The sequence below is a fragment of the Lygodium microphyllum genome, chromosome 4 (assembly GCF_053477565.2).
Source record: "Lygodium microphyllum isolate KBCC chromosome 4, Lygodium_microphyllum_v1.1.10, whole genome shotgun sequence".
NCBI classification, from domain to species: Eukaryota; Viridiplantae; Streptophyta; class Polypodiopsida; order Schizaeales; family Lygodiaceae; genus Lygodium; species Lygodium microphyllum.
The window spans coordinates 120,553,679-120,569,615 of record NC_141138.1 but is presented as its reverse complement, the minus strand read 5'-3'; the positions used below and the strand labels follow the sequence as shown (position 1 = coordinate 120,569,615).

The window sequence follows — 15,937 nt, the reverse complement described above, 5'->3', positions numbered from 1 at the left end:
GGAAGAGACCCATGGGGGCGGAGGACTCGAACCCGCAAGCCCTGGCCATAAAGCCAAAGCGAGCGCAAGTGTGGAAGCAGCACTGGTGGTCGTAGGCAAGGGCAAGTCCCTCCTACACCCACTCCCTCCCTCCTTTGTGCCAACAATGGCTGAAATCGCGACCGCCGCCGCTGCACACCCCACGCCTCCTCTCGATGCGTCACAGCTCATGACCATGATGCAGATGCTCGTGAGCAAGGTGGCCGACATTGTCCCTGAAACTCGATTGAAAAGGCCCGCCGCCGCAGATGCAGAGTCTCAGCAAGACCCCAAACGACTGATGCTAGAGGCATCGACCACCACGCCCAATACTCCCATACCTGCCGCAGACTATAACGCATATGTGGCCGAGTTACTGACTCAACTGGACAAGGCAAAAGAAGAAAAGAAGGTGGCCCTGCCAAAATTAGAAAAAGAAAAGGAGATGTCAACGGCCCTGAGGCTAGAGGTCTCAAGGCAGGAAGCTGACAGACGGAGAGAGATAAAGGCCCTACAAGACCAGCTAGAAGAGAAAACAAAGCAAGCCCAAACCAATGAAAGCCGCCTTAGGCAAAGGCTGGAGGATGAGGAGCAAAGCTTGGTGGCGGAACAAAGGAACATAAAACTTTTGATGCAGCAATACAGTGATCTCCGGCAAAGGGTGGCCCAAGTGGAAACGCTTTACCGGGAGGCTCAGGAAGGCGAGGCCACTTTTCCACAAGAGCATGCAGTGGAGCCCCAATCATGGCACGAGCAAGAAGAACAGGACAGGCTAATCAGGGAAATCGAATTCTTGAAAAATGAAGGGCCGGAGGTCTCAGCAGGCTGAAGCAAAATGACTACAGGATGAAGTACAGAGATTGCAAGATGCGCTGGAGACCTCCCAAGAAGATGTGGAAGCCCTCATGGCCATGACCTTTAATCAAAAGAGGCTGCTCCGCGCTGAGATCCAGAGTCTAGAACAATTGGTCCAGGAGAAATCAGAAATCCTGACCGAAGCGCACCATAGGCTCAACATTGTTGATCAAGCAAGAGGGATCGCTGAAGAACAACTAGCTCAGAAACTAAAAGAAAGAAACCAGTTATGGTTCTTATCGAATGAGCAGCAACATGTGGTAACCACCCTGGCGGGCCAGCAAGAGGAACAAAGGCAAAAGATGGAGGAGAGAGCCATGGATTGGGAAAGAAAGAACTTTGACAGGGTGAGGGATTTAACAGAACGGCTTGCGGTGGCAGAGTGTGAGAGAATGCTGGCCGAGGCTAGGGCTGAGGCTGCAGAGATAACTACTAAGACCCAGCGACAGGCCTTTCTCAACACGGTGCTCCACGTGACGCAAGCAAAGGGCAATGATACAGTGGAACAGGTAAAAATAAAGTTGGAGCTAAGCACCCGGGTGCTACGATATGGCCTTCAAGAGCGGGAGCTTCCAACAAGTACAGGAATAACTAAAGAGCAACAGTTCTACTACCTGCATTATACAGGCCTTTCCACTGTGGAGCTCAAGGAGTTGGGTTTTCAGGAGCAGGAGCAGCCGCCGCCACCACCACCAATTGTTCCTCCTGTGGTAGAGCGAAATGTCGAAGAGGGCTCGGACTTCGAGCAAGATGAGGACGAAGAGCCACCAAGGATGCCGAGTCCACCTCAACCAGAGGTCCCATAGGAGGAACCTGCCGATGCCAAGCTACTGAACGCATAATTGCAGCAAGGAGAAAGAGGCAAGAGCTAGCAGAGGAGGCCCAACACTGAGCGCGCATACTTCCACGACAACTTCCTGAGGAGCCCATGCCACTACGAAATGATATGCATCCTATAGATTGGCCCCATGAGTTGATCATATGGTGCCAGAGAGAGCTACATAGAAGGCCATTCGAGCTTTCATTCTTTTTTCCACGCTCCCTGGACCGGGCCCTACCTCTAGGAGTCGTAGCCAAGATCAAAGATCTGGCTAACGAACTCACAAACAGATGGATGGAAGAGAGAAGCATGATAATAACCAGGTGGAGACAAGAGCCACGAGAATACTGGGAAGACAAGGTCGGTCTGGTTCCCAAATCCATCCAAGGCTACGAGGCACAGCCGAAATGGCAGAGGAGGATTTGGGACACCAATTTTGACGCCTAGACCGCATTTTGCAGCTCTCTCCCCGAAGAGCGCAATGATCCCATCTACATGCCCTACCCCCGTAGGCATGGAGTGGATTACAACAGAGATCTGCCTAGGGATTTTGACTTCCCGAGAATCTATAATGTAAATGCTAGAAGCCCGGAGAAGTGCTTAGTATTTAGGGTAGAAGATCTGCTTCCCTCCATAAATCGTTTCCTTGTAGATTTCTCTTCTTGCCCCGATCCCGCATTCTTAACTACTTATAATTACCTCCAACTTCTCAAATTCCCACTGCTCCAGAAACCTGCAGTAGAGGAAGCCCATCTTCCTCCACTCTTTTTTTATCTTAACCTAGGAATAGATAGTAGAGTCATGACGAGGTTGATGATGCGCGCTACTCTCCTCCCAGCTTTCTGCTTAGAGCTATTAGAAAATATGAGTGACACCCATTTTGCAAAGTGTAATCACCCCTTTTTGTCCACTACTCCTCTAAGAGCTAGGGCCGGCATTAAGGAATACTTACAAAGTAGCGCATTTTTATCATGAGGCCTGCGACCGCCCCATGACTAAATAGATACCCCATACATTGCCCAATGTACTCTCTCTTCACAAAAAAAAAAGTGCTTGCTGTCCTCATTCACTATTGTGGTGCACCATACTCACTGCATCTAGAGTCCTCTCTAGCCCCTCCCCCATTTCACACTTAGGGCACATCAAGGGCAGGACTTTCGGACCTGTCACCCTGAGTTCCGCACCACACCTCAAAAACCGCACAAACTAGGTCCTCAAGTGTGCGACATTACCAAGGGCTTGCCCAAGGTTAGACCCATCTCCTAGTTCCACTGGCACGGGCACCATGCACTGCACAGTGAGACAGACACACCCCCTAGGAAGTGCATCACTTTTCTTGCAAGTTATGTTCGTGTTTCAAGAACGGGCTGCTTGGCTGAAGGCGATCGTCTACTACATCCTCTAATGACAAGGAATTTTTCCAGAAATCGGACATGACCCCATTACTACAACTTCAGGAGCTTCGCTGCGAAGGTTTCAATGGCTCCATAGATTTCACGTTGACAACCATCTGCCTACTGATGGGCTGCCATTGGCATAGATCTTGGAACCTCACCATCCGATGATCCATGTCCAGTGCCTCAAGATCTACGGATTGCTTATTAGCACCACAAACCTGAAAGATTTTCAACTCAAAACGGAAAGTCCTCTACTCCCAGACAAGGGTTCTCAGCCTAGGCCACGACTTTTCAAGGCAAACAGTGTTCGAGGGGTTTCTCCAGAATAAATCCCTCCAATACTATCCTCCTAAGGGACTACTTCTTGTTTCAAGTGTTTCGGATACACAAACGACGACTGGCTCCATAAGGCGCTAGAATAGTGAGAAAGATGCCGAGACTTGTCAGGAAAACTAAAACACACTGGAATCTCTCTTGGTCATCATCATCACACCCCATCACCTCTCCTTCACAAGCCTCAATGTCCTCTACCCACCTGTTACACCTAGCAATAGCATCATCTATCCCACTACTTCCCACCACAGTGCCATGGGACTGGCACTCGTCTAGGAGAGGGTAATGTTAACCCCAACATGAAGAAAGCCCAACACGAAGAAAGCAAAAGAAAGCGGAAAAGACAAAGTTCCAAGGCAAATACCGAAGGGGAAAGGCGCATTTTAAAATGGAAAAGGCGCACCCTGAAATATTGTAAAAGATCGCCGGGTTCTCACCTGTGCAATTTGTAAATGCAGACAGGCGGTGGAAAGGAAGCTAGGAGGATAGACGGACAATGAGAAAAGGGGCCTAGGCCAAGGGCCGGCCATGTAAAAAAGGGGGAGGACCGCCCTTGGAAATTAGGGCATGTATATAAAGTTAAAAAAATGAATGAGAAGAGCATCCTCACGTATGGCAGACAACGTCTTCTTCTTCTCCTCTTGTTTCTTACCTTCTTGCCTCCTTGCTTGTGCTTGAGAGAGGGATTGAGAGCATGTGAGGGAGTGATGGAGTGATCGTGGGAGGGCAAGGGATCTTGGAGAAGAAGCTCTCCATCTTCTCTCTTCATCTTCCCCTCCTCTCTTCTCTCCTCTTGTCTTGAACATGGCTATGGAGGATGAAGCTCATGGGAGAGGGATTGAGGTTGCTTGAGCTCGCCTCAAGGATCGTGGAGCTGCAGGGGTGCAAGAGAGAGGAAGGTACTCGATTGAGCATCAAGGTAAACTCACTACACCCACAAGGTAGGCATTGCGCGACGGCTATGTGAGAGGTAGCCATGGCTGCTCAGTTCGAAACACTTGAGTAACAAATGGTCCATAAGTCTCGGGGTAGAGCTCGAAGAGCTCCCACACCAACGTATCGTAGCTACATGATGGATGATTGTGTCTTTCCCATGGACATTGATGGTGTCATTGTCAGAGGTGGAGCAGAGAGGTCTCATATTTTCTATCGGTAAGTAGTCTTGCATGTTTTTGCTCTCAGGTTACCTTGTATGGTATTTTCATTGTTTCTACTTGCATGGCCGCAAAGATTCTGTATCTTGATTGGTGATATGTGATTGTGATATGGTTAGGTGGTTACTAGCTACATTTACGAAGCGCTACGACTATGTTTTGGATGTGCTTGTGGGGTGTGGTGGTCTGGCGCAGGCCAATGCAGAGGAGATGAGACATTGCATGTGTCTAGAAATAGATGATGTGCTCTATGGGGAGTGTTTGTCCACCATAGTGTGTGGACCGGTACCATGCTGAGAGAGAGTGTGTGTGTTTTTTTCGAGAGACTCTAGACATTTCATTTTGTTACTACTTTTATATGTTTATTATACACTTCGTCATGTGACTATGCCCAATTTTGTCTAAGAGATTACATGCATTGGGATCTTTGATTTGTTTTTAGGAGAGTGTACCTTGCGACTATTTGACACGTATATTTTACTAGTTTTCCATTGGTTTTGTTTTCTTGATGTGTGTTCATGTAAATGCAACGTGTCGTACTCCTTAAGTAAGAGTGAATAATTTCTATTTTCTTTTTGTGTCACTTTATGCCGACAAGTAGTATGACTGTGAATTAGTAATCCTATTATGAATGTATACATGAAAACCACACATGACATGAGATATTTCCATGTGGGGTATGCTGCAAAGAGATATTTATATGCAGAATGGATATATTGCACAAAAAAGCTCGAAAAAAAGAGATTGATTAGAAAAGAACGAAAATGAAAGCCCGCAAAAATAAAATCCCCCAACTTTTGTAAGAGAGTTGCTAATCTATCTAGATGTATCCACACTTCTGTCTTTTCAATCCTCATTCGTCCCCCATTGCTCCAATCGGAAATAGCAAGGTCCAACTTTTTCCATGCTTCATACCTCTCTGGTTATTTTGCAAGTATATTGTCTTCCTCATCTCAAGGTGGAGATATAAACTTCCTAGCCTTGGGTCCGCCAAAGCATGGTTTACAAGGGATATTTCCACTCTTTCTCGATTTTTTCTTGTCCTTTTTTATTTCATTGGCCCCCGTGCAATCCAACTTCAAAGAGGATTTGTTCTACCTTCTTGCATATAGCATCAGCTTTTGACACAGGCTGCATCTTGTGTACAAAGCATATATATTCATATACTAGCTTCTCAATTATTCTAACTAAACAATGCAATGTGCAAAAGTGAACCCTTGTTAGTGGTATTTTCAAAATAGGGCACCAATTTGGATCCACTGGAACTAGCATTCCATTTCTCATGACTTTTTTATCACGTGTTGGAGTACCTTGTTGTCCTACCTTGGCAAGCCATTATTTCTTTCCATCTTTTCCTTTCTTCCTAGTTTGCATATAGTATATGCACAGAAATTTTTCATTCACTGCATTTGATAAACCAAACATACACTTCAATATTTTTAAATCACCTGCAAGATGCCATTCAACTTGATAGTTCCCAAACCCCTCGATGTGTAAAATTGCTCCATTATTTTCCTATTGAATAACACGGGGTATATTAGTGAGGTTTAAAAAAACTTTAAGTACTTCATGGTCCTCCTTTGGTACTTCAAATATTGCAAGCCACCATATTTCATTCTCTGATTATACACTCAAGAATAAAGGATGGTTTTCATCAATGTTGTGATCCAATGCTCGATTCATAAGTGCTATACTCACACGTTCAATTTTTTTCCCCTTGATAATCTCACTCTCATCAAGTTTGAGAACAAACTTAAGCTTGCCTCTACATTCTTCCATAGACATATTGTAGAACTTGACCATAGCAATTTTTTCCTACTTATGTCCAATACAAAGTTGTTGGATGAATTCAATACACATGCAACTTCTTTGGAACCATACTTCAATATGTGTATATTTTCTAGATGCGTCACGTGAAATGGCTTTGGTAGAGGCATTACTCGCTTAGTTTTGAAGAATTTCTTAAAACATGTATCCAATTGTTGATAGAGTATACTATATGACTCAGAACTCATTCCCACCTTGTCACATAATCCCTGGGCATCTGTAGCAGTAAACAAGTTTCTCACATCCCTAAGATGTTCACCTATGACACCATCTACAATGTCCCTGAATTTACGACTTTCCAATGCATTTTTGACCATATCCTTGTTTAGGACTTTGGCAATAGTATCATTCTCTACATGTGGGAACATATTTCTCATTGTAGCAGATTGAGCATATATCCGTCTATGATATTGTCCACTTCCTTTGGTTAATTGGTGAATTGGTTTTACTAATCTGATGTGCCAACATACTTCTTTGGTTTTTAAAGTGGGCCCAATCTCCAAAGTTTTTGTGAGCTTCCTCTTTATGTTTTGATGCTCCTTCTCCAAGTCCATAACTTTAGACTATAAATCCATATTCTGCACATATGTAGCATGCATAGCATCTTCAATGACAGACATTGCTTCTTGTAAGCTCTGGTTCTCCCTATCCTTCTCAGCCAATAATCTATCCTTTTCTATCAAAGACTGCATAGTATTCTCTACTCCTTGCTTAGACTATGTTTGATATACCATGTAATTTCTACATGGCATCTACGCAACTATATTTAAATGTGACAGCTAGAGGATGCTTTTTAGTGTAAGAAAATAAACTCATGCAAAGGTAAGTCCTCTAGAGTTCTAGTTCAAGTCTTGTATCATTGATTCTTGTCTTAAATTGTATTTAGTCTAGCCTCGTATCTAGATATTACCTTGTCTTGTATCAATAAAATATTAATGGTTCTAGAGAGTTGTGGGATACACAACTGCTAGCATCCATTAATTCCGATTACTCTATCTCTTTTTCAGTTCACTCAAACTCTTTATGCAAAGAGTGATTGTAAAGGGCCTAAATTTTGGGCAAAGAAGATTTCATAATATTATCATAAATACGGCATAAAGAGAGCTGCCCACTTCATGTCAGGAGGAGATTGAACCCAATATTGAGTCGTTTCATCTTACTTTACCTTCTCTTTTAGTCTATTTTTAAATTCTCATGAGTTGTATGCAATTTTATGAGTAAAAGAGAGAAAGAGGGAGCTTCTTCCATTCGCTACGTGCAAACCACGCATCCATTGCTCGCAACAGTGGTATCAGAGCCCAGCCTACCTCTTGGGCTCCCAATCGCCTACCCTCTAGTGTGAAGGCAAGGCCTCTGCTGCAAACGGACTCTACGGTACATCTCATCACGAACTAACTACATGGCTGGATTCCCAGGCCTTCAAAACCCCAAACCCCTCTATCACAGTCAAGAAATTATATTGTTTTCCCAGACATTGAAGAATACCTACTCCTACATCATGGCGCCATACTTTGTGATGAGTTGGAGCTTACAGATGGTTAGTAAGCTTAATTAAAGCTTAAGTAAAAGCTTAGCTTAAGCTTAAGCAAGAGCTTAAGCTCTTTTCTTTTCTTTTTCGTGGAGGGGGGTTTGATGCCATGGCAGCATCACGACACATTCTTGTCCAAAAACGTCAAGTTTTTTCTTAACCTGATTAACTTATCAAGCAAGTTACATTACTAACATACTTGATCAACTTCAACCTCTCTTACTCCGTGTCATACACAAACTCTGCCAATCTTCACAAGTCACAGCCGACTATCTCTCCCATAGAGGTAGTTCTTGCGCAATTCTTTCCAGCTTCATAAATCTCACAAAATTTCCATCAAAAATCCCCGCCTTTCTTTCCTATTTCTATCCATAATTTCTTGTCCAAAGACCGTTTAAAATTTTGGTCTTACATGCCAAAATTCTTCAACAACAAGCAAGGCGTCTTTCATTTGCAAGGTGTCCTGGATCTCTGGATTTCTCCATCAAGCAATCATGGCCAATTTCGACTCTGCATCACTGCTTCATGAGCCAACCTTGGAGCAGCGTATGGATTTAATATCCATGAAACTTGAAGAAGAGCATCAACACCGCATACAACTGGAGCAAGAACTGAAGTCCTTCAAGCGTCCTGCCACCACTGAAATTTCTACCAACAACGACAACCTAGTCCGTGCCATCAACGCTACTTTGGATGTCCATGCTAGTCGAAAGGAGTCCAAGATAAGCAAGCGTACATTCAAATTTCATTCTTTTGATGGTCTTAAAGATGGTCACAAAATTCTGTCATGGTTAAGTCAGTTCGAAGCTTATTTTGACAATGAGAAATACTCAGAAAGTGACAAAATTAAATGTGCATCTCATTATTTTATGGAGAAAGCTGCATTATGGTGGGATGTCATGCGTAAAAGCATTGATCGTCCTCTCACATGGAATGACTTTCGCAAGAAGGTTCTTGCAAATTTTCTCCCTGCACAATTCGAGCTCTGCATGCAACAACAATGGGATCTATTCATGCAACGGGAACGTGAGTCTATCCCTCAATACACAGAAAGATTTTGGATCACTCTCTTACAGCTCCAAATGGTGGAGCCAATGGCCGAATCTACCTTCAAGGGAAAGTATATGTCCGGCTTAATTCCATCCATCCAAGCCGAAATCAACATGTTCAAGCCCAATAACCTAGACGAAGCCATATCCCTAGCTGACGACCCTGAAAAGAAGCAGTCTAAAGACCGAATGCAATTTTCGGCATCCAACGGTAACAACATGGGTAACTTTTGTTTTAATTCTTTCCGTAACTTCAATTCTCAATATGTAAAGAATCGTTTTAACCGACAACCATGGATGCGAAATGTTCTTAATAATCATGGTCAATCAGTTTCCAATTCTAAACCTCCAAATCTACCTTCAAATTTGCCTAAATCTGGTGAACCTAAAAATGTTAACCCAAGTGTCTTCAATGCCATTTCCAAAAATGTAATTTGTTATAATTGTAAGCGTCTTGGTCATATTGCGAGTCGTTGTCCTATGGGCAACACCCGTGATTGGAAGAAACCCACGGCACATCTAAATTTTCTTGGAGCTGAAGAATCCAATGAAGACCTTGAAGCAATGCCCAACTTCGATGAGGCTATACTTATTGGCGAAAATTCTAACGAACCTGAAGACCTTGCTGGTAAAATTTCTATGCATGCCTTATTAAAGATGCGATGTAAAATCAATAATAATGATATGACTGCCTTGCATGACAATGGTAGTACTCATGATTTTGTTTCAGAAAAAGTAGTTAGAAACTTACAACTTAAAACTATTCCATCTACCGATAAAATTAAGGCTGCATTTCTAGGACAACGATATAATGGTACTAAAGAAGTTCATAATTTAGAAATTTGTATTGGATCTTATAAGGAAAAGCGAAATTTTTTAGTAGCACCTTTGCAGTCTGCTGATATAATTCTAGGCATGCCATGGCATCACCAATTCCACCCCAATATAGATTACAACACACACTCAATGCACATTGAGCACAAAGGTAAACAAATTTTACTTAAAGGGTTAACAAAAACTAAATTATTTCCAATTATTAGTCATACACAAGCGAAGCGAGCTTTGCATAAACAATCAAAAGCTTTCTTAGTATGGATTAATGAAGTTGATGCTACAAAAACTAAATCAACTCCAAAGCAACAACATTTTATTGTTAAATTTTTTGATTGCTTTTCTAATGATTTACCTTTACAACTTCCTCCATCACGACCTGAAGACCACCAAATTGATTTACTTCTTGGTAGTCAACCACCTTGCAAAGCTCCCTATCGCCATAACCAATTAGAACAGAAAGAGATTCAGAAGCAAATTGAAGAACTTCTAAGTAGAAAATTAATTCATCCAAGTAGTTTGCCTTTTGGAGCTCCTGTATTATTAGTTTTAAAAAAAAATTAAACTTACCACATGTATATAGATTATAGAGCACTTGATAAAATAATGGTTAAAAATAGGTATACAATACCTAGAATAAACAACCTTCTAGATAATTTACAAGGAGCAATAGTGTTTAGTAAAATTGATTTAAAATCGGGATATCACCAAGTTCGTATGTCTACTTCTGATATTTTTAAGACAACTTTTCATACACAATTTGGACATTATGAACTCTTGGTAATGCCCTTTGGACTTACCAATGCACCAGCTACATTTAGTGGAATGATGAATAGAATATTTTTACATTTTCAGCATTGTGTAATAGTCTTTTTCAATGACATTCTTGTTTTCATCAAAACTAAAAAAGAACACGAACAACATTTATCTTTAGTGTTTAGTTTATTAAAACAAAACCATCTATATGCTAACCCTGACAAAAGTTCTTTCTTTCAATCTAAAATAGAATATTTAGGTCATATCGTGTCTGCCAAAGGCATACACGTAGATCCACGTAAAATTGAAGCAATTAAATCTTGGCCAACACCTAAAAATGTCCATGAAGTTCGTTCATTTCTAGGACTAGCTAGCTTTTATCGAAAATTTGTTAGAAACTTTTCATTGTTTGCTTTACCGTTAACTCTTTTGTTAAAGAAAGGCCTTGTTTATCATTGGGACAACAGCCAACAACAATTGTTTGAAATACTTAAGCATGCACTCACACACGTACCAGTTTTGCAGTTACCTGATTTCAATAGACCATTATTTCTTGTGGTTATTGATGCAAGTGATTCTGGCATCGGTGCAATATTGATGCAAGACAATCACCCTATAGCATACTCTAGTTGTAAACTAAAACTATCTGAAGTTAAATATAGTACATATGATAAAGAATTACTAGCCGTAGTTCATGCATTGCGCATATGGAAGCATTATTTAATGGATTTGGAACTTATGACTAAAACCGATCAACAAAGTATTAAACATTTATTGTCACAACCACAAATATTTGATAGACACATACAGTGGGCGTGATTTATTCAATCCTTTCATCCACTCATTCAATATCAACTAGGTAAGGAAAATGTAGTAGCCGATGCACTTAGCCATAGGCCATCATTAAACAATATTTCTATCATTTCTACTTCTTCATTGAACACAACAAAAAATGCTTATCTTCAAGATCTCGATTTTCATGATGTTTGGTTAAATTTATCTAACAATCAATGGATCCCTGCTAATGACTTTTCTGTTTTCGATGGTTTTCTGTTTTATGAAAAACGATTATGTATTACTAATCCTTTTCGTCATTTCATTTTGCAAGAAGTACACGAACCTTCTTATATGGGACATCGTGGTATTATCTCCACACTTAAAAATTTACATGAAGATTTTTTTTGGCCAAATATGCAATGTGATGTTTCTAATTTTGTTTCTAACTGTATTGTATTTCAATGCATAAAAAGACATCATGGTAAATCATATGGTTTATTACTTCCATTACCTATCCCTAATTCACCTTGGGGGCAGATTTCTATGGACTTCATTACAAGTTTACCATAAACTTCTTCATAGAATGATATGATATGGACCATAGTTGATAGATTTAGTAAATAAGCTTACTTCATTGCTTGTAAAAAAACCTTAAGTGATGCACAAGCCGCTAACTTATTTCTCAAGCATATTTTTGTGCACCATGGATTGCCAAAAATTATTGTGTCCAACCGAGACCTCGATTCAATAATAATTTTTGGATAGCATTGTTTACAAACTTAGGAACTAAGATTGATTTTAAATCTGCATTTCATCCAGAAACTAACGGTGAAACAGAGGCCACAAATAGCACAATTTTGGATTTAATCCGTGCTTACACAATTTCTTCTCTAGCCACATGGGATAATCATTTGCACCTTTTACAGTTTGCTTACAATAATGCCACTCACACTGCTACACAAAAGGCTCCTTTTGAAATTATTTATGGTCACAAATTGCCAACTCCCACATTTCTCCCAACTCAAAAAATACATTCTGTTGACGATTGGATTCAAAATCATTCAAGTATTTATGAGCAAGTTAAATAAATACTAGCAAAGGTCCAACAATCATACGTGAAACAAGCAAATAAAAAGAGGCAAGCTATGATTTATAAAGAAGGAGATTATGCTTGGTTACGTGTTGAAAAACGTAGACTCCATAGTGTAGAAAAGAACCCAAATGTAAAATTACCTCCTCATTTGTATGTAACTTTTAAAATTCTCCATTGTATTAATCTTAATACTTACAAATTAGAGTTACATCATCATTGGAAAATCCACAACACTTTTCACATTAGTCTTTTACATCCCTTCAAAGGTTCTCTTCTTGCTCACCCTATTTATGAATCACCACCCTTGATTGCCGATGACCATGAAATCCTATATCGTGAAACAATCATTGATGTTGACTATATGACTACTAGAACTAGAAATACTTATCCTCGTTATCTTGTTAAATTCCACAATCACCCTGTTGAGAAAGTTCAATGGATGCATGCTCATGATTTGCGATCTTTTTCCAATGTATTGTCTCCGCATCCAGTCAATAGCAATTGAGGACAATTGCTATCCCACCTCGGGGGTATGTTGCCAGGTGGCACCTACGCAAATTGATGAGCACCTTAAATGGTTCTCCTTTGTGTACGTTGGCGGAATGAGCGCCTTAAATGGTTCTCCGTCAATGCGGGGCACGTTCCTAAGAATTATCTTAGGCAGAAGGTCGATGGGGATGCCTATCCTTTCCGAGCGTCGATGCAAGTGTGAATATGGGTGGTACCATTTTATCCACATGAGTATTAACGTCTTCGTGAACTAATTATTGTATGGAATTCCAAATTAATTGATTTATGTGGCTAGCTGTAATTATTCAATTGGTTATTATTCTAACATGATTTTCTAAATTTTTGGCAGTTGATGTGTAGAGCAAGGAGAATTAGAAAAGCGTGCCACGCGCAAGCATTCTAAAGATTATTTTCCCAAGAATTTATTGGATTATTGTATTAGACGCACCACTATTTCTTATAAAGCGTGTGCATAGCCTCTATGTAAATATTTATTAGCAAAAAATATTTTTAGAAGATATGCCCAATAAAATATTAATGGTTCTAGAGAGTTGTGGGATACACAATTACTAGCAGCCATTAATTCAGATTACTCTATCTCTTTTTCAGTTCACTCAAACTCTTTATGCAAAGAGTGATTATAAAGGGCCTAAATTTTGGGCAAAGAAGATTTCATAATATTATTATAAATATGGCATGAAGGGAGTTGCCCACTTCATGTCGGAGGGAGATTGAACCCAATCTTGAGTCATTTCATCTTACTTTACCTTCTCTTTTAGTCTATTTTTAAATTCTCATGAGTTGTATGCAATTTTATAAGTAAAAGAGAGAAAGAGGGAGCTTCTTCCATTCGCTATGCGCAAACCACGCATCCATTGCTCACAACAGGATTTTGTATAGATAAATATATTCTTGTACTTTGTCTTCTTAAATAAAGAATCAATTTCTTCTTCTTCTTCTTGAAGTCAATCCCTTATAAGTCGTGAGCCGACAATCCTTGTCTTTGCCGAGCTCTTGTTGCTCTCATATCAGTTTAGCAAAACTTCAGCATGTAGCCCAAGACCCATATTTATACTAGAGTTAAGAAGGTTAAGGGGAAGCTTCTAGACATGAGATGACAAGCGTTGTTAGAAGGACGATGATATCATCGATGACATAAGCATTACTAATATAACCAAGGATATAAGCAATGTTTATATAAGTCTTTGATATAAGTAATGTTCTAGAACCTCTAAGTAATGTTCTAGAACCTTCTTAAAATCTTCTAGCACTTTCTCAAATCTTTTAAAAGTTTCTAAAAGATCATTAAGGCCAAAAATGCTTCAAAAAGGCACTTGTAAGAAAATTATTAAGTTGTTAATTATAGTTGAGATTTTGAAAGAATAAAACCACCAATTTTGATTGCTTAGATGTGATTAATGAGGAGAGAGCTATGTGGGATAACGATAAATATTGCAAGCATACCGCTACTTGCATTTCTAAGAATGGAGATTTGGAGACACCTCTATATCTTTCTAAAGGTCCTCAAGCAACAAAAGATAACATACACATATCCAAAAGAGTTCGAATGTTCAATTACAAATCTTGTTCAAGCAATAAAAAAAGCATGGAGAGAAAAGCACATCACGTTTTATTTTGTAAGAGACAAAATGTATAATCTGAGTTTTCTTTGATAAAATTTTCAGTGGTATAAAACGAATGTTACTCTCTTGTATTGTAGCATATTTTTTATATCCATGGGCCTTAGTTTGTGGAGGAGTAAGGTCCCCTATCAATTTATAGTGGCCAAGGCAACATGGAAAAATCTCACTATCAAGCACGTACAAGTTTCTTTTGAAGCACAAGACATGGAGGAGGAGTTACAAAAAGCAATGCTCTTGACAAGCTATTCAATTATTTTTTTCAACAAATTCAAAGAATAAATACTAAAGACAATAATGAAACTTGAGAATTCATAGTATTTTTTAAGATAGAAAAGTACAAATCTAGCTCTCAAGAGCTTTTACATCTTCCTCATTAGGGATCTTTCCCCTATAACATAGAAATTTTCTTCTCTTGTAGCCAACTATGGATTTTATATCAATTCGATTTGTTGCCAAAGCATAAGATGAGAGGACCAAAAAGTATCTTGCTCTAGAAGTAGAGAAACCATGACCATAGCCAAAAATCCTAATTACTATTGTCTTGTCTAAAAATATCACCTCATAGACATTATATTAGAACCTAGAGAAACCAAGCAGCCTTGTAAGTGTCTTAATACAGAGTATAGGCTATGTTATGTCCTCTGAAATGGAATACTAAGAAAACATGAGAATCAATCATTACCAAGTAATGGCCGAGTGAAACACCCTTCAATGAACTACCACCAGCTCTCGACCCTTTGCCATATCCCAAGAAGTTATCAGAATCTTCAATTTCCAATTGCAAAAAAGATGAATATCAAATGAAAGTCGAACTCATTTTTTATCCTATTTAGTCAACCTTTCTTTTTCATTTGGTCTCTCTTTCTCATATTGCACCACATAGGCTTGGAAGCAATATTCTTCCCTAAGGACTTGGTTTAGGATTCCAAACCTAATGTTTAATTAATATTTAGATAACGATTTGTTACATGTTAGATATGCTGAATGCCCCACCCTTGTAAGGTGCCACCTATGATCTATGATACTCTTAAGTTGTAAGGCTCCCATTGTGAGCATGAGTTCTCAATCTATCTTTCACCTAGCCAAAGTTGTTTCAGTTACAGCTAAGCTCTTCGTCTATTATATGTCCGGACCGCCAACTAAGTTTTCACAATGGAAGCGCACAAGTGGACAAAGCCATGTTTGTATCAATTCGTTTAAAATTAAAGCAATTTATTTTCTTCTTATATTTGCTGGTGCATTTTCTACTCCTTACCCACCTCTGCTGGCTGCATCGTGTAATTGTTACAGTAAGAACATATATAATTTTAAAGATTGTGATGCACGATCGATATTCATGGTTATCC

At 39.8% G+C, this 15,937-nt stretch overlaps 1 pseudogene; it reads right to left on the bottom strand.

Annotated features, from left to right (window-relative positions):
* The window catches only part of LOC148037544 (putative calcium-binding protein CML11), a 262,608-nt pseudogene that overhangs the window by 24,414 nt on the left and 222,257 nt on the right, over positions 1–15,937 (bottom strand).